Source organism: Equus caballus, chromosome 19, assembly GCF_041296265.1.
Source record: "Equus caballus isolate H_3958 breed thoroughbred chromosome 19, TB-T2T, whole genome shotgun sequence".
In the NCBI taxonomy this organism is placed as follows: Eukaryota; Metazoa; Chordata; class Mammalia; order Perissodactyla; family Equidae; genus Equus; species Equus caballus.
The window spans coordinates 55,192,815-55,220,551 of NC_091702.1; the positions used below are offsets into that span (position 1 = coordinate 55,192,815).

A 27,737-nucleotide genomic window follows, 5' to 3' on the forward strand; every position below is an offset into this window, starting at 1 on the left:
ACATAAGAAGATATATGAATGACAAACAAACAGGTAAATAGGTTCAATGTCACTAGTCATCAGGGAAATGCAAACTAAGACCACTACACACTTATTAGAATGGCTAAAATTAAAATAACTGACCAACCAAGTTTTCATAAAGATGTGCACTATAGGGGAGAAAGACAATTCCTCTACCGTCTAGGTCCTTCTGGCTGGCCTAAGAATTAAATTGACAGGAGACTGAATAAGATAAGAAAATCAAACAAAGTTTTGTAACATGTATACACCGGAGAAACTCAAGAAAGATGAGTAACTCAGCAAGAATGGCCAAAGCTGGCACTCTAAATAGCATTTTCAGCTAAAGACAAAGGAGAATGTTGGGGGTAGTGGTTTGGAACTTCAAAGGGGAGGAAGGTAATTCACATGAAAAAGGAAAAGCAAATGTTTGGTAGACAGAATTTTGATAAGAGTAGGCTTAGCAAGGACCTTACAGTCTACCAATACCCAGAGTTATCTGTGGTCATGGCCTGTCCCGGGAACAGGCCTTCTATCTTAAATTCTTTTAGGCACTTAGGGGGAAGGCCAGAGTTTCTTTCAGAGTCTTTTGTCCTTAGCCAAAAAGACACACTTTGGGGCGGCCAATTCTGTTCCCTCACAGCAGCAACCTAAACCCTCTTGGACTACTGGTGGGAATGCAAAATGGCACAACTACTCTGAAAAGAAGTTTGGCAGTTCCTTAAAAAGTTAAAAATACATCTACCATATGACCCAGCCATTCCACTCCTAGAGAATTGAAGACCTATGTCCACACAAAGACTTGTACACAAATGCTCATACCTGTTAGTAACCAAAACCTGGAAACAGTCCAAATGTATATCAATGGTCGAGGGATAAACAAATTATAGCATATCCGTACAGTAGGATACTATTCAGCAGCAAAATGAATGAGTTATTTATGCAACAACATGAGTGAATCTCAAAATAATTGTGCTGAGTGAAAGAAACCAAGCAGAAATGAGTACATATTATACTATTTCCTTTATATAAAATTATAGAAAATGCAAGCTATTGTGACAAAACAAATCAGTGGCTGCGTGGGGGCAGAGGCGGAGGGAGGGATGACCTGCAAACAGGCATAAAAGATGGATTACAAATAGGCATCTTAATTTTTCAGGATGATTTTACAGGTGTATAATATGTCAAAACTTAACAAATAATACACTTTTAATATGTGAATTGTATTACTGCAATCATACCTCAATAAAGTTGTAAAAGAACAGTAAAAATATGAAAGCAGAGCAAAATAGGAAAAATGAAAAATGGAATAGAGATAAAGCATATGCTACAAAAATTTGACAGCTGTTGAATATGAATGATTGGTATAGAGGGGTTCATTTTATTATACTATCTAATTTTGTGTATGTTAGAACATTTTTATAATACAATTTTTAAAAAGTACAACCAAGTTGCCACTTTGGGAATGACACCCTGCACAGTTGGAGTGGTATAAACTTTGAACCAACAGCCATTAAATGGTTCTATGTCTCAAAATTTATATTATATGGGTCAGGAAACCAAGTGGCAGAAGTAGGAGCAGTCCCTCTCACCATCACTCCCAGTGACCCTCTTGGGACATTTGTACTTGTCACCCCAGCACGTTCAGGCTTTGCCAGGTAGGAGGTCCTGGTTCACAATATCAGGGAACACCATGAAGTTTCACTAAACCTAAAGGAGAGGTCTCCGGCTTTGAGTTACAAGATCCTTTTATACTTTTTGCAGACTCCAAAGAGTTTTATTTTTGTGGGTTTTCTCTATCACTAATTACCATCTTTGTCATTAAAACTGAGGAAATTTTAAACTATTTCTTTATTAGCTTATTTTAAAATAACAACAGTAAACCATTACATGTTAAAGTAAATGACATATTTTCATGAAAACCAAGTATTTCCAAAACAAAAAATTTTAATGAGAGAATGCCATTGTTTTGCGTTTTTGCAAATCTGTGGTTTAATAGAAGACAGATGGATTCTCATATTTCCTTCAGCATTCAATCTATTATGAGATATTGTTTTGATTGAAACATATGAAGAAAATTTGTTCTCTTACAGATATGTAGTTGGAAATGGTGGACCTCTTGAGTCCCTGAAGCAGTCTTGGGAACTCCCAGGACTCTTCAGACCTCTCTTTGAGATCCCCTAACCTAAAGTTATGACTTCCACCTCCTCATTTTGGACTTACGCTGATAGACCAACAGGCAAAGAAGAGTTACTTTAGTGGGAGGGCTAATTGGCTCTGATTACCCTCCAGGAGATGGGAGATAGGATTGCAAATACATAATGCCTGCAGGGAAGAGAATATCTGGAACCCAGGAAATCCACTGGAGAACTTTTTATTGATTTCATATTTGGTGATAATCATCATCAGGCAATTCAAGCCGTCTCAGTTTGATGAAAGCCTGGTAATCAGGGGCTCAGACTCCTCAGGGATGAAGGTTTAGGTTACCACACCAAGCAAAGAACTGAGACCAGTCAAACTGCTAAACAAGTGGTAGAGGAAGAGATGATAATGATCAATTATGAATTTGGGGCCAACTGCACCAGTGGTGATTATATCTTGCCCATCAATCTTCCTGTTGTCTTTTTTCTTTTCTCTTTTGAAGTTCTAATGAATCCTCTCCTTGAAGAGTCAGTGATGAGACTGAGTCAATTTAACATGAGACCCAAGGGGATCTGAGAGATGCAAAGGTTGGACTGCAGCAGACACTGTTGGGAACACAACCCACAACCTCTCATCCATCCCTTACGTGCTGGTGACTTACTTCTTCAAGCCCCTGAGACTCAGGTCACTCAGCAGCATACAAGTGGAACACTGGAAGTGCTTGAGGGAGATAATGCCCTGGAGCATCTCTCAACCAATGATGAACAACAGGAGGTGGTGAAAAACTACCCCAGTTCTTTACGCCTTGGTTGAGAAAACTCTAAGATGTGCTCTGCACAGTGTCCTAGAGGTGCCCCATGGGAGAAGGCCCTGTGGCTGCAGTGGTAAATTGCTCATTATCACACCCTCTATTGCTTTTCTCTTTTCCCTGTTTCACTTCCCATTCCCCTACCCATGATTCCTTTGATCTGATCTCAAATAAATTACTATCTCATAAATCTTTGTCTCAGCAGCTACTTCTGGAAGAACCCAATTGAAGGCAACCTCCTACCCACTGAAACTGATCTGACCTGGATGTTGTTATATCAGTTATTTTCCCTGAGTAATGGTTAGATACATTCTAGTAAAAGAGTTTACAATTGATTTATATGTTACTCCTTCCATATAATGATTTAAAGTGACAGCAGCCCTAAACATAATAAACTAAAGAAATGTGATATGGAAACAGAAGGCAGTGGGTGGCTGAATGGGTAACTAAATGGGTGGGGAAGATATTTTGGGACATGAGGGACTTTCTTATTCTCTTATGGGTAGGAGTGACTTTGGCATGTGGACCGGTCACTTCTTGAACTACTTCTCCTTTTTATTTTTAGTTATCCTTGAGTTCAAATGTGTTAGCATCCTGCTTCTAAATGTGTGTTTAGCAATTTTTAGAACTGATTAAAAAAATCAAATTATTTCCACCAAAAGTCTATGTTCAGCCTTAGAAATATCTTTCCACTTACTTCTTCTTGTGACATTCTCTTTATACAAGGAAAGGTATATAGGCATCCCTTGGAGATATTGTGGGTTTCAGCTCCAGACCAACACAATAAAGCAAGTCATGAATTTTTTGGTTTCCCAGTGCATATAAAAGTTATGTTTATGCTATACTTTTGTCTATTGTGTGCAATAGCATTACGTCTAAAAAAAATGTACATAACTTAATTTAAGAATACTTTAGAGCCAGCCCTGGTTGCCTAGTGGTTAAACTAGTGGTTAAAGTTTGGCATGCTTGGCTTCAGTGGCCTGGATTCGGTTCCCAGGCATGGAACCACACCACTCATCCATCAGTTGCCATGCCATGGTGGCAGCTCACATAGAAGAACTAGAAGGACCTAGAACTTGTACTTACAACTATGTACTGGAACTTTGGGGAGGAAAAAAAAAGAAAGGATGATTGGCAACGTGTGTTAGTTCAAGGCGAATCTTTCCAGGCAAAAAAAAAAAAGAATACTTTTTTGCTTAAAAATGCTAACCATTGTCTGAGCCTTTAGTGAGCCATAATCTTTTTGCTGGTGGAGGGTCTTGCCTTGATGCTCTTGGCTGCTGACCAATAAGGGTGGTGGTTGCTGAAGGTTGAGGTAGCTGTGACAATTTCTTAAAAGAAGACAACGATGAAATTTGCTGCATCGATTGACTCTTCCTTTCATAAACAATTTTTCTGTAGCATGTCATGCTGTTTGATAACATTGTACCCAGGGTAGAACTTCTTTCAAAATTGGAGTCAATCCTCTCAAACTCTGCTGCTGTTTTGTAAACTAAGTTTATGTAATGTTCTAAATCCTTTGTTGTCATTTGAATGATTTTTATAGGATCTCCACCAGGAGAAGATTCCATCTCAAGAGACTACTTCCTTTGCTCATCCATGAGAAGCAACTCCTCATCCATTAAAGTTTTATCATGAGATTGCAGCAACTCAACTACATCTTCAGGCTTCACTTCTAATTCTAGTTCTTTTGCTACTTCCACCACATCTGCAGTTACTTCCTCCACTGAAGTATTGAACGCCTCAAAGTCATCCATGAGGGTTGAAATCAACTTCTCCCAAACTCCTGTTAATGTTGAGATTTTGACCTCTTCCCATGAATCAAAAATGTTCTTAATGGCATCTAGAACGGTTAATCTTTTCCAGAAGTTTCTCAATTTACTTTGTCCAGATCCAGCAGAGGAATCACTGTCTTTGTCAGCTGTAGCCTACAAACTATATTTCTTAAATAATAAGACTTGACAGCCAAAATTACTCCTCGATCCATGGGCAGCAGAAGAGATGTTGTGTTAGCAGGCATGAAAACATTAATTTCGTTGTGCATCTCCATCAGAGTTCTTGGGTGATTGGGTGCATTGTCAATGAGCAGTAATATTTTGAAAGGAATCTATTGTTCTGAGTGGTAGGTCTCAACAGTGGGCTTAAAATATTCAGTGAACCATGCTGTAAACAGATGTGCTGTCACCAGGCTTTGTTGTTCCATTTATAGAGCACAGGCAGAATAGATTTAGCATAAATCTGAAGGGCCTGGGACTTTCAGAATGGTAAATGAGCACTGGCTTCTGCTTAAAGTCACCAGCTGCAGTAGCCCCTAGCAAGAGAGTCAGCTTGTCCTTTGAAGCTTTGAAGCCAGGCTTTGACCTCTCCTCTCTAGCTATGAAAGTCCTAGATGGCATCTTCTTCCAATATGAGGCTGTTTCATCTACAGTGAAAATCTGTTGTTTAGTGTAGCCACCTTCATTCCTGGTCTTAGCTAGATCTTCTGGAGAGCTTGCTGCAGCTCTTGCATCAGCACTTGCTGCTTCACCTTGCACTTTTATGTTATGGAGATGGTTTCTTTCCTTAAACCTCATGAAAAGACCTCTGCTAGCTTCAGACTTTTCTTCTGCAGCTTCCTCACCTCTCCCAGCCTTCACAGAACTGAAGAGAGTTAGGGCCTTGCTCTGGATTAGGCTTTGGCTTAAAGGAATGTGGTTTGTTTGATCTTCTATCCAGACCGCGAAAACTTTCTCCATATCAGCAGTAAGGCTGTTTTGTTTTCTTGTCACTCGTGTGTTCACTGGAGCAGCACTTTTAATCTTCTTCAAGAACTTTTCCTTTGCATTCACAACTTGGCTAATGGTTTGGTGCAAGAGGCCTAGCTTTCAGCCTATCTTGGCTTTCAACATGTCTTTTTCATTAAGCTTAATCATTGCTGTTTTTGATTTAAAGTGAGAGGCGTGTGACTCTTCCTTTCATTTGAACTCTTAGAGCCCATTGTAGGGCTATTAATTGGCCTAATTTCTATATTGTTGCATCTCAAGGACTAGGGAGGCCCAAAGAGAAGGAGACAGGCAGGCAAAGGGCTGGTCAGTGGAGCAGTCAGAATACACACAACATTTATCAATTAAGTTCACCATTTATACGGGCACGGTTGGCCGCACTTCAAAACAATTAAAATACTAACATCAAAGATCACTGAGCACAGATCACTATAACAAGTATAATAATAATGAAAAAGTTTGAAATATTATGAGAATTACCAAAATGTGACACAGAGACACGAAGTGAGCAAATGCTGTTGGAAAAATGGCTTCGATAGACTTGCTCGACGCAGGGTTGCCACAAACCTTCAATTTGTAAAAGAAGAGCAATATCTGTGAGGCGCAATAAAGTGAAGCACAATAAAATGGGGTATTCCTGCCTGTTTGGACTTCAACTCAAACTCTTTTAAGGCGAGAGTGTTCAAAAATATCCTGTAGTATGGTACCTATTCTTCTGGGTAAAAGAAAAATGTGTTTGGATTGGTTAAGAAAAAGAAAGAAGATATGGAAAAATGGCTTGTAAATTGCAGCTGCAACCTAAATTTGAAAGCCCCAAATCACTGCTCTATATGCATTTGTGAGGAATTGTATTTGTATGATGTTTTATTTCATGATCTTTGGAGCAGAAAGTGATGGGAATGGAAGGAGGGCAGAGAAGTTTCACCCCTCAAGAATGGGTTGAAGTACTCCTTCCCACGCAGAGAAGCAAAGAAAACAGAAAACAGTGACTTGCCCATATTAAAACAGGTTAAAAATTCATATCCTACTATATTACTATATATTGTATCTTGCATGTCTAGAATAATTCCTTATAATTAAGGGGAGAAAACTATGGTGCGCTGAGAACTCAATGAGTCTCGGCTTCTGTTTGCCCTCTGCTTGATGGCGTCGGTGTGGGCTGTTGGAATTGAACTGGTGTTGGTGATTCCATTGTAAACTTTTTTATTGAGTTATTTGGACTCTGGTCACCAAATCTCCTTGGCAGCCTCTACTCAGGAGCAGAGTTACTGGTGGAACTTTGTCATACTGAGCAGCTCAGATATCTTTGAGCTTGGAAATGCAAAATGAATAAGAAAAAGCAGATGTGCTTTTATTAGAAAAATCCACAGATATGACAACATGCAAGTCAGAGGACTATGGAAATTAGTGATAGAAAAAGAATCTTTTGCCATCTATTGAGCCAACACCTGAACCTTTAAGGGCTGAAATCTTTACTTGGTGTGCACGGAGCAAAGATTGAAGGTTTCAGATTTGCTTATCGCTTATTAAGAGGAAAAAAGAATCAATTCTTTCCCTCCCACATTCAACCAGATCATTTTAGACCACAGAGTTGATTAATATTTGGTAATATGTCTAGACATGAATGGATAAATATAGCCAAGCCTTTTCATTTAGAAACAGACTTCTGTAAGCACAAGCTTTTAATTTTCCCCACCAACGCAAGTGTAACTATCGCTGTCTGGGGAGAGAAGATCTTTTCCTACCGGCGATCAGCATGTGGGATGGCGATCACAATCTTTATTCACTTGTTTCCTTTTGTGAAAGGCTGTATTCTTTTGGGCTTTGCCAGTCAGCATATTTACGTGTGTTACTCTTTCTACCGTGCTTTTGCCTCCACCCTACAAATATTAAAACAGATTAAATAGCTGTTTGATATCCCTTCTGTCTGTTAAGGGAAATATTCTCCTCCAGTAAAAGATGTAAAATTCCCTGGTTATCCCAGTGTTAGCATGATCTGTACAATATAGAGCCTCATGTGGCTATTTACATTTAAATTTAAACTCTTTGAAATAAAATTAAATAGTTTAGTTCCTGAGTTGCACTAGCCACATTCTAAGGGCTCAGTAGCTGCCTGTGGTGGGTGACTACTGTATTGAATAGCACAGAATATTTCTATCTTTCCAGAAAGTTCTATTGCACTGCACTGTTACACAGGCTTGGTTGAGTAGAGATGCCATAGAGAAAGCCATTTCAAGTTCCACTTGGCTATAACTGTTATTTTTATGCCAGTTCAGGAATTCTAATTGAATTTGAGTATACCTAAAAAATGTTGTTCTTGTTGTTGTTGCTTTGTTTTGCTTTTGTTTTCCAAACAGCGCACATTTTTCAACCTGTGAAGAACAAACTTTTGGATAGCCAACTAGAGACCCAAAAGTTAGATAGTCCTGGGTCTATGCCGATGTCACCACCACTACCTGTATGGCCTCCCTTGATCTCTTGAGTGTAGATTCTTTCCCATACAATAGAGATGATTATGTTGCCTGCTTTGCTATTTTTCATCATCAAGAGGCAGAGATTGTGTTATATTTATCTTTGTACCCAAAAGCTTAGAGCAGTGACTGGTACACAAAACAGTGAGATAATTTACATGGATTCCCTTTGTAACTTCAACCTATTCTTTAATATTTCAGTATATAACTAGAAGGAGAATTTTACTCACCAAAGTTTGAGGGAAGGTGACCTTGGTGATATGAAGCTTAGGGAGAAGAAAAGTTGTCTAAAGAGGATTTTAAGAAAGTTTTAAAGAAATTACAATAAAGATCTAGTAAATTCTTGAAAGTTTTCTGAGTCAGAGTGATGCGGTTTAATTGTCTTGGCTGCACCTGGCTTCAAAACAAGAGTAACCAGGCTCATTTTACATGGGCGGCAATCATATGAGAGATCGAAAATAGATCATGTAAATTAGTTTCTTAGGACACTTGAATTATAATACTCTTCTCTTTTGCCCTTTGTTCCCCACAACCCTCACGACCTCAAAAAGTCTAGATTGCAGCTGCAGTTTTGGGAGAGCTTAGAGAAACTACAATAGCCCCCTACCCTGCAGAAGTCGGCTTTCCTAGGTATCAAACAGGAAGCCACATCTTTTTATGGACACACAGAGCAGAGGGCTGCAGACCACGACCAGTATGCTTATCAAGAGTCAAATTTTTGTCAAGCAGCTTCTAAATTAACATGGAAACAGATCAGCCAGCCAGATGTGTGTGCGGTGGAATTCCAACTGAAGGAACATGGAAGTCAGGCTGTGTTGGCCGTTTGCAGGAAGGGTTGGGTTACTCTGGGAAGAAGGACTGAATGTTCAAAACAGATTATCACCCTGACAGATGGGGAATGGGTCTGAGGATCTTTGTGGCCAAAAGACTATGAGGATTACATTGTTCCTTGCTTCTCTCTGTAAAGCCAAAGCCCAGATGTGCTGAGCTCCAGAGGTGAGCTGGCCAAGCACATGGCCCAGTCTCAACTCTATTTTTACTTCACAGAAGGATGAAAATCTGCTCTCTGCATTCCCTCAGCACAGAAGAACCTGGTTTGGTGCTTTGCCGTTCATTATACGTTACCTTTACATAGGTGGTTTCACATATATTCGTCTTCAATTGGTTGCATATTGTGGGTCTGCATTCATTTGCATGTTTTACAAGAGTTTGACCTGCGACTCAACATACCACGGGATGTAACTGAAGTGGTAAAATGGCCCAGCTGTTTCTTTTCCAGGTCTGGCTTCTATACCTTATCTTCTTCTGTGTTTGATTTAATGGGAGTGACATACATGTGGGGAAGCCTGGGGAGGTCTTCCTTTTTTGTCGTATATTGCTTTTACCTATTATTGCTGATATTCTCAAAAACCACTCTAAAGAAATATACTTTCCAAATGTCTAATTTGACGCAGTTCCAATTCTGTGAATTCGATTTAAATAATGAATTATCATTTCAATTCCTTTTCCTGTCATATTTTGTTTTTTGTTTTTAGGATAGTGATTCCAGATCTGAGTTCCTTCAAGCTGTCAGAAGCTCTTTTACAGACCTCTGGCAGCATTTCAAGCTGTCTCATTTCTGTGCTAGAACATTCTATTTCCTTTGGCTCTTTAGGATGCACAGAAGTCTGAGTTCCTTTGGCCTAATATTGACCATGTCACATACGTGATTGGTCAAACTTGAATCCTGGGCATTGCCTCACCCTCCTTTCCCCAAACACATACTTACACAGCTCATTCTGAGTACAGAATGGTCCAGGCAAAGGACACTGCAGGGACGGGGGGTCCAGAGACCTGGGTTCAAATAGTCAACAACTAGGACGAGTGCTTAGCAAGCCTCTTGACTCAACTGCAAAATGATGGAGCTGGACTTGGATATCACTAAGGCTCTACCAGCTCTGACGCTGCTTAAATCCATGAAGCCTGGAGCATAAGGCAAATAACAGTATGGAAGACAGAACTCGTAAAGTGACTGCATCTCCTTACTGCATATGTAAGAAAATTCTAAGCAGCTGACTTTAGACTTCTCAACTGATACTTCTCATCTGGTTTGGAAAGAAGCCAGAAAGTAAAAGATAACATAAGAAAACACTTGCTCAAAGTCCTCCTTTTAATGAATTCCTTTAAAAAAGTGTCCTAAGTATTTTTCCAGAAATAAGAGATTTATTCTTTCCTACATCTCCTGATTCCAGGAAGTTTCTAGCTTCTTTAGTAAACTATTTGACTTCTTGTATGAGATTATGATGACTATACAGTTATTTTCAGATTCTGTTATACTGGAAAATCTTCAGGCATTCTTAAATATGATTTTTAAATCTTAATTTTAGATTTTTTTTTAACGTGTATCCATGTCTTGGAATTTGTAGCGTATATCCCTAGGAAAATGAATCAATTTCCCAAAAAAGGGAAATTTCAGAAACTTATTATGTAGATTAAGTCTACTGGCATATTTTTTAATCTTTTCCCCAAGGTTCCCGTGTCACGTTGCTCCTCATCCTGGCAGCCTCACTCTCACTCCCCGGCCCCATGAGCACACCCACCAGAGTTTAGAACAGCAGCTCTTAACCCAGGTTCACGGCCTCTGGTTTTGACAGAATTCCTACGGAACATCTGGTCTTTATACCACAACCTTTCATTCATTCAGTTAATTCAAAGAATATTTCCTATGTCCAATACTTTGCTAGATAGTGAAGATGTGACAGTAAATAAGAATGTCTCTGCTCAAGTTCTTCCACAGCATTGTGGGAAAAGTGCACATTAAACAAATAGAAGCGATGATTTTATTACAATTATAATAGCGCTACACGGAAGAAGTCAGGGTGGCCCAGGAGCATAGAATCGGGAGCCTAACTAGCTGGTGAATTGATGGGAGGAATGTCAGGGAAGAGCTCCCAGAGGAAGGATATTCCTTAGACTTAAAGGAGGATGAGGGGTCGTTTGGTTTAGGATGAGGTGGAGCGGAGGCGAAAGTAGGGAGGAGAATAAATCTCACAAAGTCTCATAGAAAAAGCAAAGTTAGCTTTAAGCCTTAGTCTCTAATCTCCATCAGCGACTGACAAAAAATACATCTCCTCAAGACACACTACAATTTCTCAAGCACAGAATAGTCTTCATTTACAAATAGAAAAGATTGCTCACGTAAATAGTCATTATCGCCAGGGGCTGTTATTATGAATAATATTAATTTTCTTCTTGTATCTTTCCATGTTTTCCATATGCTTTATAATGATCATATATTACTTTTGTAACTTTTAAAATAGTGAACTTTAATTTTAAGGAAAAATAAGTCAATAGGACAATGATGTATACATTGTGTGGCTGATTTAGAATGAAAAGACCTCTCACATGTAAATTGGTTGGCATAATGCCTGGGACAGCCTAGGCTCTCAAATGTTTATTCCTCTTTTTCTTATTTCTCTCCTAACCCCCAGTATTAGGCATGGTGCCTAGCATATTGCTCAATAAATAATTGTTGGGTGAATCCGTTAACAAAACCTCCAGCTAGAATTATGGGTATTGATTATGAGACTACTGACCATAGGAGTTAGTATCTGTAAGAAGAAGGCAAAAACTACACATATTTTTATGGTCAGGCAGTTCTTCATCCTGGCAGTGACATGGACTTGAGAAATGTCAGCTGACTTTCTGAGATCAAACTTTTGCCCTAATTAATCTGGGGCCCTAAACCGCTGAAGTAACTAGCCACAGAAAATTGCGGTATTTAAATACTTTAAAAGCAGTTCGATAAGAAGAAGATTGCCTTGTATGAAAAGACTCCTGGTCATAATGTTCACACTACAAACTGAAATCTAACAGAATAAACCCTAGTTGGTCAGCTTACATGGTATAACTGTTATATTTTTCATAACAGCTGTGGAAAGCCTTTAGAAAATCCTAATTTTGGGGTTTCATACCCATTATCATTTGAGATGAGTTGGTTTGGCAAAATGCATGTTCTTGTCTTTAGAGACTGTGATGCATCTTTGTGGCATCACGGGATGGGAACACAAAGGTTGATTGGAATCCCAAAGCTTTCACCTCAATTTGACTCCAAGCCAATCCTAGGCTTTCATCAAAAGTACGTAAATCCTTCTCCGTGACGGTAATCAAGAGTTTGTGCATGATGTGCGACACAGCTTGCTTCACTCTAGTGGAGGAAATTTCCTCTTGCTTCGTCCTTTCTTGGCTCCTTCCCCTGGCCTGGGAGAATGAAAATAAATCTCACACCATCTCCACGAATTTCTCCTCTGCTCTACCTGGGTGCACTTCCTCTCAGGTTGCCAACCACCCAACAGACACTTGACTCTCACGAAAGGAAGCAATTCACCACTTCCTCTCAGCCTCAACCTTCTGGCTATCTATATGGTAATGAGCACCTTGTCATCATGACCCTGTGACCTACACATCTCTATCTTACCCCATGTCATCTCTCCCAGGGAGGTAATCAATATCAAATGATTTTAAACTTCTCACACGTTCAATTCTAGGGCTAGCAGCATCTGGAGTCTTTATTAAGTTCACATGCAGTTTTTAGGTCTTCTAGTTGAAAGAAGAATAATCCAAAAAGACAGCTAGTATTTCAAAAGCCCTTCCGCTCAAAAGTTAATTTTTTATTGAGGGTAGTAGAAAATTTGTACGCAGTATAAACTTGGTTTGGAAATCCCCAAATACTGAAAGATGGTCCAATTTTCTTATCCTTAGAATATGTCTAATTTTGCCTGCTTTTTGATTCCCTGTGTGGGCACAGAAAATTGAATGCTAGGAAAGCCTATGAAAGATCCCAGTTCTGCAAACACTCCCACTAGAATGAATGAAGGCTTCACTTAATGGCTAGGTCAAGAGTCAGTAAAGTGGAAATTTGGGATCTTGTCAGAGAATTTATAATAGGCTTTAACACTACTGGGCCTAGATTTTGCCTTTATGGAAAATGGGAAAAATAATTGTGCCTAGCCTCTCCCAGGGTCTTAATGAAATATCCTGTGGTTTCAAATTAAGGACACATTTGCCAGGTTTCTTGACCAATATCAGAGTTGATATTTAAACATATGACTTTAAAGTTGTTAAGTGAAATAGTGAAGTTATCTGTCTTTAAGCTGCAATTGCAAAAGTATTATTGTTTAATTTATAAACCGTGGTTACACGGTGATACAGGTCTTGCAAATTGCACTGAGATCATTCTAGATTAAAATGATATGGCAATCATGAGCTCCTGTATTATCTGTCACTATCTCAAAAGTCACTTTGTGTGCCTTGCTCTAAGATGTAAGAACCTACATGATTTGAAGAGAAAAGATCATTTGGAGCAGAGGAAAAATGAAATCAAACATAACTGTTATGTCAGGTACTGAATAGATGTCCTCCCAGATTCTTTAGGGGATCTTGTGTCCTCCTACCCACCTCCTCTATTCTCTCCAGGATCTAAACAAAGTGTCTATAGTGAGGTAAAAATCCTCCAACTTACATATTAAAAGCTTTCTCAATTAAAAACATGAGAAATCTATGTGGGAGGACAAATGAAACAACCATACCTTGCAGTAGCAGTTGCTAATTCAAACCACACTAAGGTTGGCAGCACAGAAGGGGCATGTGTCTGCCACCTAGATGAGAGAACTGGACCAGGAAGTTCAGAACAAAAGGCTGAGATCCTTTCGAACTTTTGACACTTTGATGAGTGAATTGCATGCCCCACCTTCTCCAAGAACTCAACAAGGCTAAAGCTAAACTCCTTACCTTGATGGTTGACCCAAGGGCAATATGAACCCACTTTGATTGTGGATGGGCCCTCGAGACTCTGCCTTTTCAGGGTGTTCATTTGCCCAAGCTCCCTATGCAGTGCCAACCATTGTACCCAAGGAAAATTTCCTGGGGGCTCCAACGTCTTGCCCAGTGTTTCACCTGAGCCTGGAGCATGTTCTTTCAAGTATTTTTGCTGGAGAGGTCCCATTGTACTTCTCCGGAAATACACTTCTTCTGATTGATCAGGTTGGTGTTTCCAGCTACCTGATCCTTGTAAGGGTCAAAAGATTATCAAGAGGTTTGTAACTTCTTCATTGGTTTCTTGTGTTTTCCTGTCTTTGAACTTGAGGAAAGCTGATCCTACATGATCACAAAACCAACTCAACACCTAAAACCACAGTACTCAACAGGAAATTCTGCATTTCTGTCAAATAACGTAAAAAGCATAACTGGGTGGCCCAATGGGAGGTCATGGATAACTCATTACAGGATGGACTTTCAAATCTAAGTGTAATAATTGATTTTTGGCCATCACTTCTGAGAGATGTTCAGGAGAGGGATTTATGCTCCTAAAAGTCTGTATGCTCGCCTTTTATTTTTTCTAACTTACCAGAGTCTTATGAGTTCTGGCCAATTTGGTTAAACCAGTTTCTATTAGCAAGTGTTCACATTGCCCACTATTAGTTAGAAAGTGGTTTTCAGACTCTGCACTGTGGAGCCACAGAGGTCTGAGAAAGTGTCTTAGCGGCTATTGTGGGGCCTTGGGGAGGCTGAGTCAGGAACCAGACCACCTTGTTTCTGTCACCTGTGTTATGTTTGTTTTAAACAATAGAGCCCTGCATAAAACTTTCCTTGGAGAAAAGATTTCTTTAATTAAACTGAGTTTGAAGATTTCTGAGCTGAGTATCCAAAAATCTGTGTATAGTTGCACACAACCCATGAAATCCTAAGGAATACAGAAATAGGGAAGAGAATTGGTGAGATTGTTTCTCTTAGTTAAGTTCTGTGTGCATTAGAAAGGATTCAGTACAGAAGAAAGAACTTGCGATCATTCATTTAGTTATTCATTCTACTAGTACTTATTGAAAATTTGTTTTATCCCAGACCCTGGAAAAACTATCCTACCTTTGTGAGAGAACATTTTTTTAGCTGTGGTTCTAGTGAACAGATCCTTAACAAGAACAAGTAACACAATTTCTTTCTTTCTTTCTTTTTTTTTTGGTGAGCAAGACTGGCCCTGAGCTAACATCTGTTGCCAATCTTCCTTTCTTTGCTTGAGGAAGATTATCCCTGAGCTAACATCCATGCCTGTCTTCTTCTATTTTTTGTATATGGAATGCCACCACAGTGTGACTTGATGAGTGGTGCATAGGTCTGCGATGGGGATCTGATCATATGATCCCCGGGCCGCCAAAGCAGAATACATGAACTCAACTACTATGCCACTGGACTGACCCTGAAATAACACACGGTTTTAAGTACTTACCATATTTTCTCCTTTATTCTTTTCATCAAGACTTCAGCTTGCAAGGTCAGTATTATTATCTGCTTGCTTCAGATAAAGAAAGTTAACCTCAGAGAGATTAAGCAACATCTTCATGGTCACTAACCTAGTAAATAGCCTTTCTATTTACTGGCCCTCTCCAGCTTGTTGTCTGAGACAGGGCACACTATCCCTGAGCTCAGCTGAATCATATATAAAATGTAGATAACATTTTCTTTCCCATCTCACATGGTTGCAAAGATTAAAATGAGCTAATGTGTGATAACACTTTTCAAGTTTAAAAAAACACAAAAATTGTATTGAGATTATTTTTATTGGTGATGGATTATTTTTATTGGACATTATACCTAATTTTGTGCTCTGGGCATTGCTAATCAGAAGGTCAGAATTGATCATCACATAATTATGGATCAAGAGCAAGCCTCAAGCATTGGAAAGACCACTGGTCAGGACAATGCTTCTCAAACTACCTGGGATTAAAGACCAGTTCTTTTCAATCCCCAGTTCTTAATGGATGAATACATAAAATATATACCCCCATTTTTTATGATTATCTCCAAGAGATTTAAAATAATTGTGACAAACTGCAGAAAAAATTCTAAATGCTGTTCTCTATTTCTGTATAATCTTGTCATGGACTGACAAGAAAAAGTCAGCCGTGGTGTGTGAACGCATTTTCCTTAGCACCGGGTCAGGAGGTCTGGAACTGGTAGCAGTTAGAATTTTCAGATTTCTGTATACAGCTGTCCTTGCACTTACAAATATGAACCAGAAATGAGCACCTGAAAAAAGAATAAGAGAGGAGAAAATATGCTTCATACTCTATTCTCTCCAGTCTAGAGAAATATAAAGGGGAAATTGTGTCTAATAACAGTTATCCCATGCTTTCTGCAACAGAAATGTCCCAATCAAGGAGGCCACAAAACCTATTCTGATAAAGTAAGTTTTATGTAAATTCATCAGAAAACTCCACTAAAGAATTTAACTGAAATTGAGATAGCGAAAGATTTTTTCTCCTCTGTAGAGCGGGAGGTTATAGTAATGTTCGTTCTAACATTGATATTTTGTGCTTTTGACTTGGCAGCCAATTGTGAGCTTGGGTATTATAATGAAGCAGGGGAATCTCTGGTGGGAGCTCTTGGCTGCATCTCCCTGGCCAGGGACCTCTCTTCCAATACTGCTCCTTTGCTGTTATTCACGATGCTGCGCAACAACTCCCATATCTTCGTTCTCTACAAATAGAACCATGAGAGGAGTGTTGTACTCTGTCAGGAGCTGACACTGACTAATGTGCACAGACTAATGGCCCAAATTAGACACTTCAGGCCACGTACTGTGAGCAGCTGGGCGGTTAAAGTTTCAGAAACTTCAAAGCTGTTTTGATGAAATGTATATTTTCAGCTCTTGGTACTCTTCGTTGCTGAGCAGAAGGTAATAGCATGTTTAGGAGGTATCTTTTTGGAGCTTTGTAGAATGAATAATTTGAATGGTGCCAGCAGCAATGCTTTGCGAGCCAAGGGCTTGATGCAGTCTCTTAGGATCTGTCCTTTTAGAAGCAAAAGCAGATTCTTAGAGGCCACATCCTGCCTTTCAGATAGAGATATCAGCTTCTACCAGAAAAGGGTTATTTTCATACCACACATAATAGGTAGTAAGCATAATTAGCACTACCACTGGCTTTTTATTTATTTGTTTCTTCCCACTGTAGCATGTATTATAATGGTTTTACTGCAAAAGAAATTTTCTCTGACTGTTCTTTCTCAATGTTACATGAAGACACATTTCACAAGTGGACCAAATAAGGAGTAGGAATAGACTCAGAGGCTAGTTTCTCAGACAGACACAGGGCCAGGCTGAGGCCCCACCAGCGTGGATCAGCACAGCCCCTTGGGTGTGTAACTGGAGTCTCTTCTGATTGTCCGGTGCCTGTGTCATTCCAGTTGTTCAGGGTTTGGATACCAATTCTGGGGAACTAAACCTCTGAGAGCTAAACTGGTGGAATATAACACAGAAATGGATGCAACGAGCTATCTGCAGAAACAACCCCCGAGAGTTCTCGTAAAGGTAGGCCTGAGAAAGTATAACAGCAGCCAAGTTCAAGGTGTAAACACAAGGGAGCAGGGCTGGAATGTGAACTGAAACCAAGAAGGCCCACACCTAGACAAGTGTGTTTATAAACTGTGTCTAAATGGGAACGGGGAGTGTTTGTCCGGGGACCTAGCTAAAGTCTTACCACAGCCGCCTCCCTCTGAAATTCATAGGGGAATTAGGCATCAAGGACAAGAGCAGAATGTGTGGACTTGCTTCTGTGAACTTTTATCCTGAACTCCAGTGGAGTTGCCTTGTGGACCAGGCTGAGGATTCAGAAGGCCTCCTTCTGCTAAATTAAATGCAGGCCTGCTTTGCTCATTTTCTTCTGGGCTCAGCTCAATGCCTCTATCTTCTCAATTGTAGCACGCAGACGTCAAGGAAAGGCAGTACAAAAGCCTACCAAGCCAAAGGGAGGGCCAGCCTGCATCTCCTAAGGGCAATGGGGCACAGGTCTATCTGAACTGCCCACCCCATGCTCTCTCCACAGCCAGGAGCCGCTCCTGGTCATCTACTGTACCAGGTATGTAAAGGCAAGGCAGAAACCCAAGAAAGAAAATGCTGGGAAAAAGAGAACACAGCCTTAGTACAGTAGCTCAATAAAACTCCGTCTTGACAAGTTCAGATGTGTGTGCAGTGGGGTGTGAAGTGGTGGGAAGGAGAGGGAAACCCGTGGCCTGGAGCTCCCCCTAGAGGCGAATTGTGTTTTACCCCTGCTGAGAAAGGAACCTGGCATTAGAAGTGGGGTGGCTCACATAGCCTAGAATAAAAGAGCAAGGATCAGCAGTGCTCTGTCAGCACTATCCAGGAAAGAGGGAGATGCTGAATTTAGTGAACAGAGCTGGGGACTTGAAAGAAAGAGCAGGTCCAGAATCCTTTATGAAGAGTTCCAAAATCCAGAAATCTCCAAAAACAGAAGCTATTTTACGATTCATTTGTCAACAAAATGTGACCTGAATTGATATGAGGCAAATTTTAGTCTTTATTTATCTCAGTGTGAATATTTTAATTTTTCGTTGCAGGTGTATTTACATGTTTGACCATGAGATGCTGCTCTAATCCCTACTAGGGGTGTCATAACGTATGGTACATGAACAGTTTCCTTCTCCAAAATCTTAGAATTCATGAAATCTGAAATACATCGGGCCCCAATTGGCTAAGGCACTGTGGGCCTGTGTATCATAATGCTTGACGTTGTGTGGGCCTTGATCCCAGCTCAGCCACTCATGTGCCGTGTGACTTTGAACAAGTGACCTACTGGCTCCATGGGTTGGTTTCTTCTTTAGTAAGAGGAAGGTATCGCTAGTTCAGGTATTGAATGAGGTTATGTAGTGCTCAGCACAGGGCTGGCAGATGGGAAACAGCAATCCTGTTGGTGTTGATGGTCTTACTTGGTTGGAAAGGGCACCCACCTAAGCTTTCTCTGATTCATAGTCAGCAAGGAGTCATCAGCCTACCAGCTACCAGGCCCTCTGTTACTGGGAGAGGTGGACCCTTAGATAATGAACGTAAGTTTTTGAGTCACTGATGATCCGTTATAAATCAATAATTTGGCACTGTAAATCCAACCTCAATCTCTTGAATATCTAAACAAATTCAAATCGAACACGAATCAGAGAAAGCCACACTTCTGAGACCCACCTATACACCTGTGACCTTCCTGGTTGCAAGCAGGTTTTAGTTAAAGATGCTCGAGAGCACTTTGAAGTTGGGTAAATTGAGGCAAAAGAATGATAGAATGAATTTTTTTTTTTGAGGAGGAGGATTAGCCCTGAGCTAACATCTGCTGCCAATGCTCCTCTTTTTTGCTGAGGAAGACTGGCCCTGAGCTAACATCTGTGCCCATCTTCCTCTATTGTACATAGGACGCCTGCCACAGCATGACCAGACAAATGGTGTGTAGTTCTGCACCCAGGATCCCAACCGCTGAACCCCAGGCCACCTAAGCAGAATGTGCAAACTTAACTGCTATGCCACCGGGTGGGCCCTGAGAATGAATTTTTTTGACATGAATATTATAATTTTGTGAGAGTCTTGGCTACTGGTTTACAATGTAGCAAAAATTCAGTAATCTAAAATAGAATTTTCTAAAATGTTTTACATGGAATAGTAGGCCGGTGAGAGATTCTGTGAATAAAAAATTTCCCCCAAATTGTTTTAAAATGAAACCTTCCTTTCAGGGAACATTTGCTAACACCCACAGAATTCATGTTAGATCAAGTGTACCATGGGAAATACTGTTCTATAGAGTGTCAGCTTCTGGCGTATTTTCCAGGCAGGAAGTTCTCAGCTGGTGATTAGGTGATTTTAAGCAGGTTAAAATTTAACTTTTAAAAGGTAAACTATTACTCTCATACACATACAAAATGAACACATATCGAAGATTTTATTTAACTTTAATGAAGGAATCAGCCAGATGTTAAAACTGATTCAAAGGAGACTCTGAAGAGCAGACACATACAGGAAATCAGCAGTGCTCAGATAAACTTATTAATTGATGTAGAACTATTTAATATCTATAGGCAATAAAATGCAGTTTGGAATCATCTTTTCTACAGGACAGAAATAAGTTATATATATCTACTAGACACAATTAATTTGCAATTCTACAGAGATTTATTTGCATTGCTCTCAGTTTCTCTAATTTACAGAGTTGTAAAATAGCCTTGTCAAAAACAAGGAGAACATCTATGTAGAATCAGGTAACCCCAGAGTGCCCCCGAGATAGTTCACAATGAGCCATTCATGGAAAGGATACTGTGGTGGGCAGAACAAGGTCCCCAACCCTCCAGATGTACGTGACCTGATTCCCAGAACCTGTGAATATGTTACGTATAAAAGGGGAATTAACATTGCAGATGGAATTAAGTTTGCTACTCAGGTGACTTTAAGACAAAGACATTGTCCTGGGTTATCCAGGTGGGCCCGAGGTAACTACAAGGTCCTTTAAAGTGGAAAAGGGAGGCAGAGGAGGAGGTCACAGTCAGAGATTTGAAGATGCTACGCTGCTGCTTTTGCAGATGGAGGAAGAAGCCACACGCCAAGAACGCCGCTAGCCTCCAGCAGCTGGAAAAGGCAAGGAAACAGATTCTCCCCTAAGTCCTCCGGAAGCAACGCAGCCCTGCTGACACCTCGATTTCGGCCTGGTAAGACCCATTTCAGACTGACCTCTGGAAGATGATAAACTTGTGTTGTTCTAATCCACTAGGTTTGTGGTAATTTGTTACAATAGTAAGAGAAAACCAAGAGAGACACCTAGTAATCTCTGCCCATTTCAAAGTCTTCTACAAATTCTCCCCAGGGGAAGTATCAGACTTTGTATAAATGAATTTTAAAGAACCCATAAATGTTTCCTTCAATGCTTCCACTTTATTATGCATAATAGTGCATGAGAATATAGACAAAGATAAAAAAGATATATCAAATAGGAAAATGACAAGTGCAGTAAAAAAATTAATTCAAACTATTTGGATTAGATTATGAAAAACCTGGAAGTTTCTTCAGACTTCTAACAGAGATGAAGTTTTATCATTTTTGTTTAGAATCAGTAAACTCTGATCATGCTACAAACGTCTGCTGAACAGCATTGTGTAGGGGGCTGAGCCAGGCCTTGTGTTTCAGGCTTTTTGCCTAAGCCAGGTATCCACATGGTCCTGCTCTGAATTCACTGTCCTCTGCCTACAACCTGGTGGGGCTTCTCTCGTAGCCCAAATCTCAGGAGCACCAAAGAGGATTTAATCAGGTACGAACTCTTCCAGGGCTCACTTGGCAAATAGATGAAAAGTTGTCCCATCCATTGCTTGCAGACGCCTTTCTACCAGCTAGCTTGCTAGACAGGAAGGCTTCTACACTTGAGGAGTGGCAGGCTGATATGAAAGGTAGTCACGGAATGTGCCCAGTTCCATTCTCCACCACTGGGAGGTTTATTTAGAAATGGTTGTCCTGGATACAAGCTACCGCAAAGACAATGACTCATAATCCAAATTACTAAATTCAAAGGAAGTCCTTGCACAGTCTGCTCCACCCACATTCCCTGTCCTAGGAGGAGATGCTCACAAGCTTCAGAAGGCTGAAGAAAGAGTGCGTTAAAATGCAAAAGAGAGAGAGGAGTTGGTGGTGGTGGTGACTCTGTGTGTGTGTGTGTGTGTGTGTGTGTGTGTGCGCGTGTGTTTGTGTTAATGTGGGGGGGAGGGGAGAGTTACTAGAGCAGTGGATAAAGCAATACCAGACCTTGGATGAATTTGCTGAGCACAGCCCTAGAATTGCAGGGCTACAGAAACAGGGCAGCTAGGCTGAAGGGGAGCAAAGATTCCCCAACTTGCCACCCCTAATTTCACTCCAAGGTTGGTGATTTGTGGGACTTTGTCATTTCCTTGTGACTCTAGAAAGCCTTTGATGTTAGTTGGTAGCATACATTTATTCACCAACTCTAAGAGGCCACCTGGCCAGCCAAGGGGACAAGGAGACACCTGAGGATGCTCATTGACTTCTACCTGGGATAAGAGGCAGAAATGGCTATGGCTTCCTGGAATCAATTGAAGCTACAAATCTTAGGAAGAAAATGGTTGTCACAGAACAGCTAATTTTCATCTGCTAGTCAAGGTCAGGCGCTGATCCCAGGACCAGACTGTGAGAGACTTGAGAAACTGCAGAGGGACAGGGCAGGACAAATATCGAGAAAGTGAGGCACTCCGCTATTCTCTCCAGGGCAGTTGATCCCAAACTGGCTTGGAGAAGAAGAGAGAGAAGCATTTGTGTGAACGGGACTGTTGGTGAGACAATGCTCTGAACATGACTGGATGAGACTAAGTATCTGAAAGTGACTGGATTAACTTTCTGCCACTGTCACAAATGGGGACTTGGAATCACAAGATTCATGAGGAGTTATGAAACAATGTTTTTAAACTCCTGAGTTAGGTGGACAGTTGTAACGGGGAAATACCATACCAGTTTCTACAGGATGGAGAAAGCAATCCAAGAGAGAAATCAGGAGGAAAAATTATCCCAAGCGATTGAATGGAATTGAAGCCAATGTCAAGAACTTAATGTGTAGAGAAAGTGACTCAGAGGAAGTAGTGATGGAATCTTCTGAAAAAGCAGCAGCAATTGACTCTCTCCTCAACCCACCAACTACTGACTGTTTTGCTGATCTCTTTGGGAATTAGTAACACAGGAGCCAAAGAAATCTGGAATGTACTGCTGGTAACTTTGAAGCCCAGGCTACAGACTGAAGCATCTGAAGCATTTGGAAGAGAAAAAAGCATTGGGGAAATGAACCATTGGCCACAGAAATGGTTTTAAAGTGTTTTGGACCATACCTTCCCACGCCAGAACATCTGAGCCTTGGCAATGGATGAAGTGCAGCCCATGAGAAGAGGAAAACTGTGTTTGACAGGAGGATTCCTAACCTGTTCAAAAGGGACTTAATCTGAAATATGAACAAGAGTGATTAAAAAAAAATCATAGATAAAGCTCTAAAAGTTTGGTGATTAGCCGTTGGGTGTTGGAAGAACCATAACAAATAAAGTGTTCAGTTATTCTAATAAGAAAATATCAGGGAAGAGAATCACCAAGTAAATTTATGGCCCTGCCTTACTATGCATCCCAGTGAACAGAGAATGGGTACAAACTAATAGAATGAAAAAAAGAGGGCAGCTCTTAGTCATATCTACTATATGTTTGCCGAGAACCCAGCAATTTGCATTTTGAGTATACATCACAGAGAGTATTATCCAAGTCCATACAGATTTATCGCAGCCATTTTTGTGGTGATAGGGAATTGAAGGCAATTAGGTCATCCATCAGAGGAAAGTGGGTGATCAAAATGTGGTAGATAAATACCATGGAGCATCATGCAGCAGATAGAAACGGCAGACTGGAAGTAGATATAGTAACCTGTATGGAACTAAAAAAGATGGTACTGAGTGAAAAAAAGTAAGAAACAAGATGAGATACATAACACAATATCAATTATGTATTCAAAAAATAGATGCATATGAAAAATCATACACGTTTGGAAAGCACATTTACAAAAAAAACACACACAAGTCCATTAAACACAAGAGAACAATTGCCTATGTGGAGAGGTTGGCATGTGGTGATTCAAAAAGACTTGGACAGACCAATATGATAACATGTCATGAACTAATGAGCTCACATTATAGGGAAAAGAGAGAAAGGGGAGGTGGAGGAAGAGATAGAGAGAGAGCTTTAGTAGAAGGAGAACAGCAGCATCTGTGCAGAGCAAGGACTGAATGCCACTTGTAGAGAAATCAATGTGTGTATCTTTGTCCATGACCAAATCCTGTCTGATGTTTTATCAATGACCTGAATAAAGATGTGAAGGGAAGAATACTCATCAACTTTCCATGACACAATTCTGGAATAAGGTGTTATTCTGCTGGATAATGGAAATCAGGGATAACATCTTGGGAGTAGCCAGAGAAACGGTGGCATCCAAGCTTAGTGCCACTATCTTCCTCAGACATGATGATACTTTGTTGGAGAGAAAGAATCCGGCAGCAGGATGCCAGATTTCTAGAGAAAACAGGGCTGCCTCTCTGGATCTATGGGCCATTATTGACTCAATGTTTGAGTCCTGTGATGGAAGATGCTCAGGAAGAGTCCTCCATGGGACCTGAGGTGCCCTGACACCCATAACTCTTTCTTTTTATGGGAAACATAAGGAATTAACATGATATCACTATTAGCTATTTTTCTAAAGAAATGTTATTAATAAGCCACATTGAACTCTTATTGTGGGCCTGGTGTTATTATAAATTCTTTGTGTCTATTACTTCTTTTAATCCTCATCATGGCCCCGTGAAGTAGGTACTTCTATTATCTCACCATTATAGGAGAGGAGACTGAAGACAAGTTAAGAAGCTTGTCCAAGATTTCACAGCAAAGGTGGTAGAATCAAAATTCATACCCAAACTGTCTAACTCCAAAATCTATTCTTTTAACCATTACACAATAGATGTCAGGGAGCTGGGCTGCATATCGCACCAAAGAGAGAGAACATGTGATATTGGCAAATTCCCTATTAAAAGGACCTTTTGGCTTATAAACTCTGCTCGCTTGCTTTTTGTATTCCTGAATGGAGAGAAAGAAACATGCTTACGGTATTCTAAATTAGACAGGAGAGTAGAGATTGGATGGCCCCGTGCCGCACAAGGCATGCCCTCTTCTGCTGTCTGCCCCAGGTCACTGAGGAAGCAGTGCCAGACCTGGGGCCCAGGGCTTTTGGAGAAATGAAAAACCCAGCTTTCGGGCAGAGGGCAGGAAGCCATGTGAGTAATGGCTGGGGATGGCTTGGCACTACATTTAATGGGTAATAAAGGCCATGTAAACCTTACAGTTTTCTTCTCTTAGCACCCTGAAATTTCCATTTCATTATAATCCAAAGAATCAAGGATGCTCTTGCCCAGAGAGGGGAAACATTCTTAATTTTGTCTTAAAATACTGTTTCTTCAGATCTCTTACTTTTAAAAGCTATACCACATTTCTTCATTCATCAGGAAATTTCAATCCTTCAGTATCTTTCTCTCCACTTGTTCTCTTTTCTCTTCTCTTTGCTTCTCTTCTGTATTTTGTATAGTTGTATGCTTATCTGACATCCCCTAAACATTTCAAATTTCCTGAGAAAAGTATCATATTTTTCTTATCTTCTCCACCCCTCACTTGCCAGTCTAGCAGAGTATTTCGCATATAGCATTTCATGGGAGATACTTGGTGAATTAATGTAGGTATACATGTATCTATTTATTAGCTATGGCTACTAATTTATTCCATACTGAAAACATCTAGGGGAAAGTCATTGCCTCTGGTTATCAGCTGGTATTATTTTATAACTCTGTCTGACCTTGTTTTCCACTCTCTGGAAAATGTAACTGAGCAGATCTGTTTTGTAAGGCTGGAAATGAGTTCTCCTCTCACTGTGACTTCTCCACTGCTCAGAATAACTTACTTTCCCTTTTCCTTCTCTTCTCTCATCCTTTTTCTCTTTTCTTTAGTTAGTATACACTTCCAAGAGTTTTTTTTCCAAAGAAATAGGACCCTTTGATAAAATGAATAAAATATAATTAATTTTAGTAAAATGTAGGCTATCAGTAATTTTAGTAAGTTGTAAGCCTTTATATGAATTTATTGGTTACATTATTTTTCTCCAACCCAATGACTTAGGCTGGATTTGATTGATTTTTGTTGGCACAGAGGTGTAATGTGACTGTCTTTTACTTTGGGCAGGGGTTGGGTAGGGTGGAGCTAAATGTTGTTGGGGGAGCCAGCCTTGGCTTCTGAGTTTGGTTTGGTGCCAGTTGGTGGAAATTTGAGAGTTTCTAGTCCTTTTCAATACGATTACATAGTCAGGAGAAAAATGTCCAAACTAGGCAGCTGAAAAATAATTTCCCTCAAACCATGTAATAAAAAAGTCAAGAAGCATTTTGACTTTATTTGGCTGTCATAAAGCAGGGAAAATTAAGGGATATTTAAAGGTTTTTAATGCACAACAGGAGCCAACTGCAATTTAGATGATCTTTACAAAAGTTATGCATTTTTTCTGTATACAGTAGTTGTGAACTAACCTGCTTTGCAATACAAAAATGCTGGTGTTGCAAGTGAGATTCTAGCAATGTCATTTACTAATCAACTTTGCAGCATGCCTTTACACTAAGCCAGGATATCCTTTGAAACTGATGGTAATAAATGAATGGCAACCTCCCCCTACCATCTCTCCCTATTTCTGAAGCTCTAATATTTGTGCTATTTATCCAAAGACTCCATCTTCCAAAAATGCATTCTGTCTTCCTTGCAGTCCTGGCCATACATATTGCAGATGTTCATCTTTCTGGAATATAATTAGGGCTGGACAGCCTCATGGAACATTCCCATCATCCTAGCTTCCTTCCTGTCCTGCATGTGCTCAACTTTCTCATGGGTCATTGTGAAATGTTGATTGCTTTTTGGTGTTATCTGATGAATATTTCCACCTAGGACATATAACATCTAATGCTTTATTTCATTAACTGTTTATTCTGGGGGACCTATATAGGGTGATGAGGTGACTTGAAAAAATTGTGATATTGGTGTGTTTTTATCCAATACTGTCTAGAATGCTCTGCAAATCTCTCTGAAGCTTCTAGTGTGTTTTGGGGGAGTCCATACTCCTCAGACAGATTCCACATTGCTCGTCTGGTCTTCCCAGAACTCCTATTCTTCCCGGGACATTGTTAGATTACATTTTCCACCTCTCTCCTGGCTAGGTGTGGCCATGTGCTGAGTTCTGGCCAATAGAATTTGGGTGAAAGAAATATGGCCACTGCCCAGCCTGGCCTCTAAGACCTCTGGAATGATCCTTTAAGTCAGCATTCTCAACAGGGGGTGATTTTGTCTCCCCACCCTACCGCAGGACGTTTTGGTAATATCTAGAGACATTTTGGGTTGTCACAATTGGGAGAAGCCTACTGGAATCTAGAGGGTGGAGTCCAGGGATGCTGGTAAACATCCTACAATGCACAAGGAAGCAAACAAAGCATGATCCACCCCAAACGGTCAATAATGCTGAGGTTAGGATACCCTGCTTTAAGCTCTTTCTTACTATCTCCTGCCTAGACACAGAAGATCGACAAGAGGGTTTGGAGAACCTAAAAGTTGGCCAAGCCACCAGACAGAAGGAGACTGGGGCTCTGAATCTCTGCGCAATGGCCTTCATCGAACATCTGATTGGTCTGTGACCTGAGAAAGGAATGAAGGTTTTACCATGTTACGTCACTGAAATTTGAGGGCTGTTGGTAAAGCCGTTAAAAAACTTTGACTAATATAAACTCAAATTGTGGGCAAAGTACTTAATCTCTCCTTGTCTTAATTCCCCCATCTATTAAATGAAAACAATAATAGCATCTACCTCCTTGGACCTTTGTGTGGACTGAATAAGCTTGTATTTGAAAACACTTAGATTAGTGCCTACCTAACTGGGTAACTATTACATCCATGAAAACCTGTTTGTCCTGTGGCGCACTGCTACAAAGGCTGACTCAAAGTTCTGATAATGGCTTGTGGCACTGCTCTCCTCAAAGAACCATTTATATAATGGGCTCTCTCAGCATTTTAACCCAAGTGAGAGGCTAAAAGTGGAGATTTCTCTAGGTCGTAAGCCCTGTCTGGATAGTGTTGTCCAATAAAACTTTCTT

The 27,737-nt window shown here is 40.3% G+C and overlaps 1 pseudogene; it reads right to left on the bottom strand.

The window, feature by feature from the left end:
• Positions 1-3,692: 3,692 nt before the first annotated feature.
• LOC138918934 (tigger transposable element-derived protein 1-like) lies at positions 3,693-5,924 on the bottom strand (annotated as a pseudogene).
• Between the last annotated feature and the right edge of the window lie 21,813 nt (positions 5,925-27,737).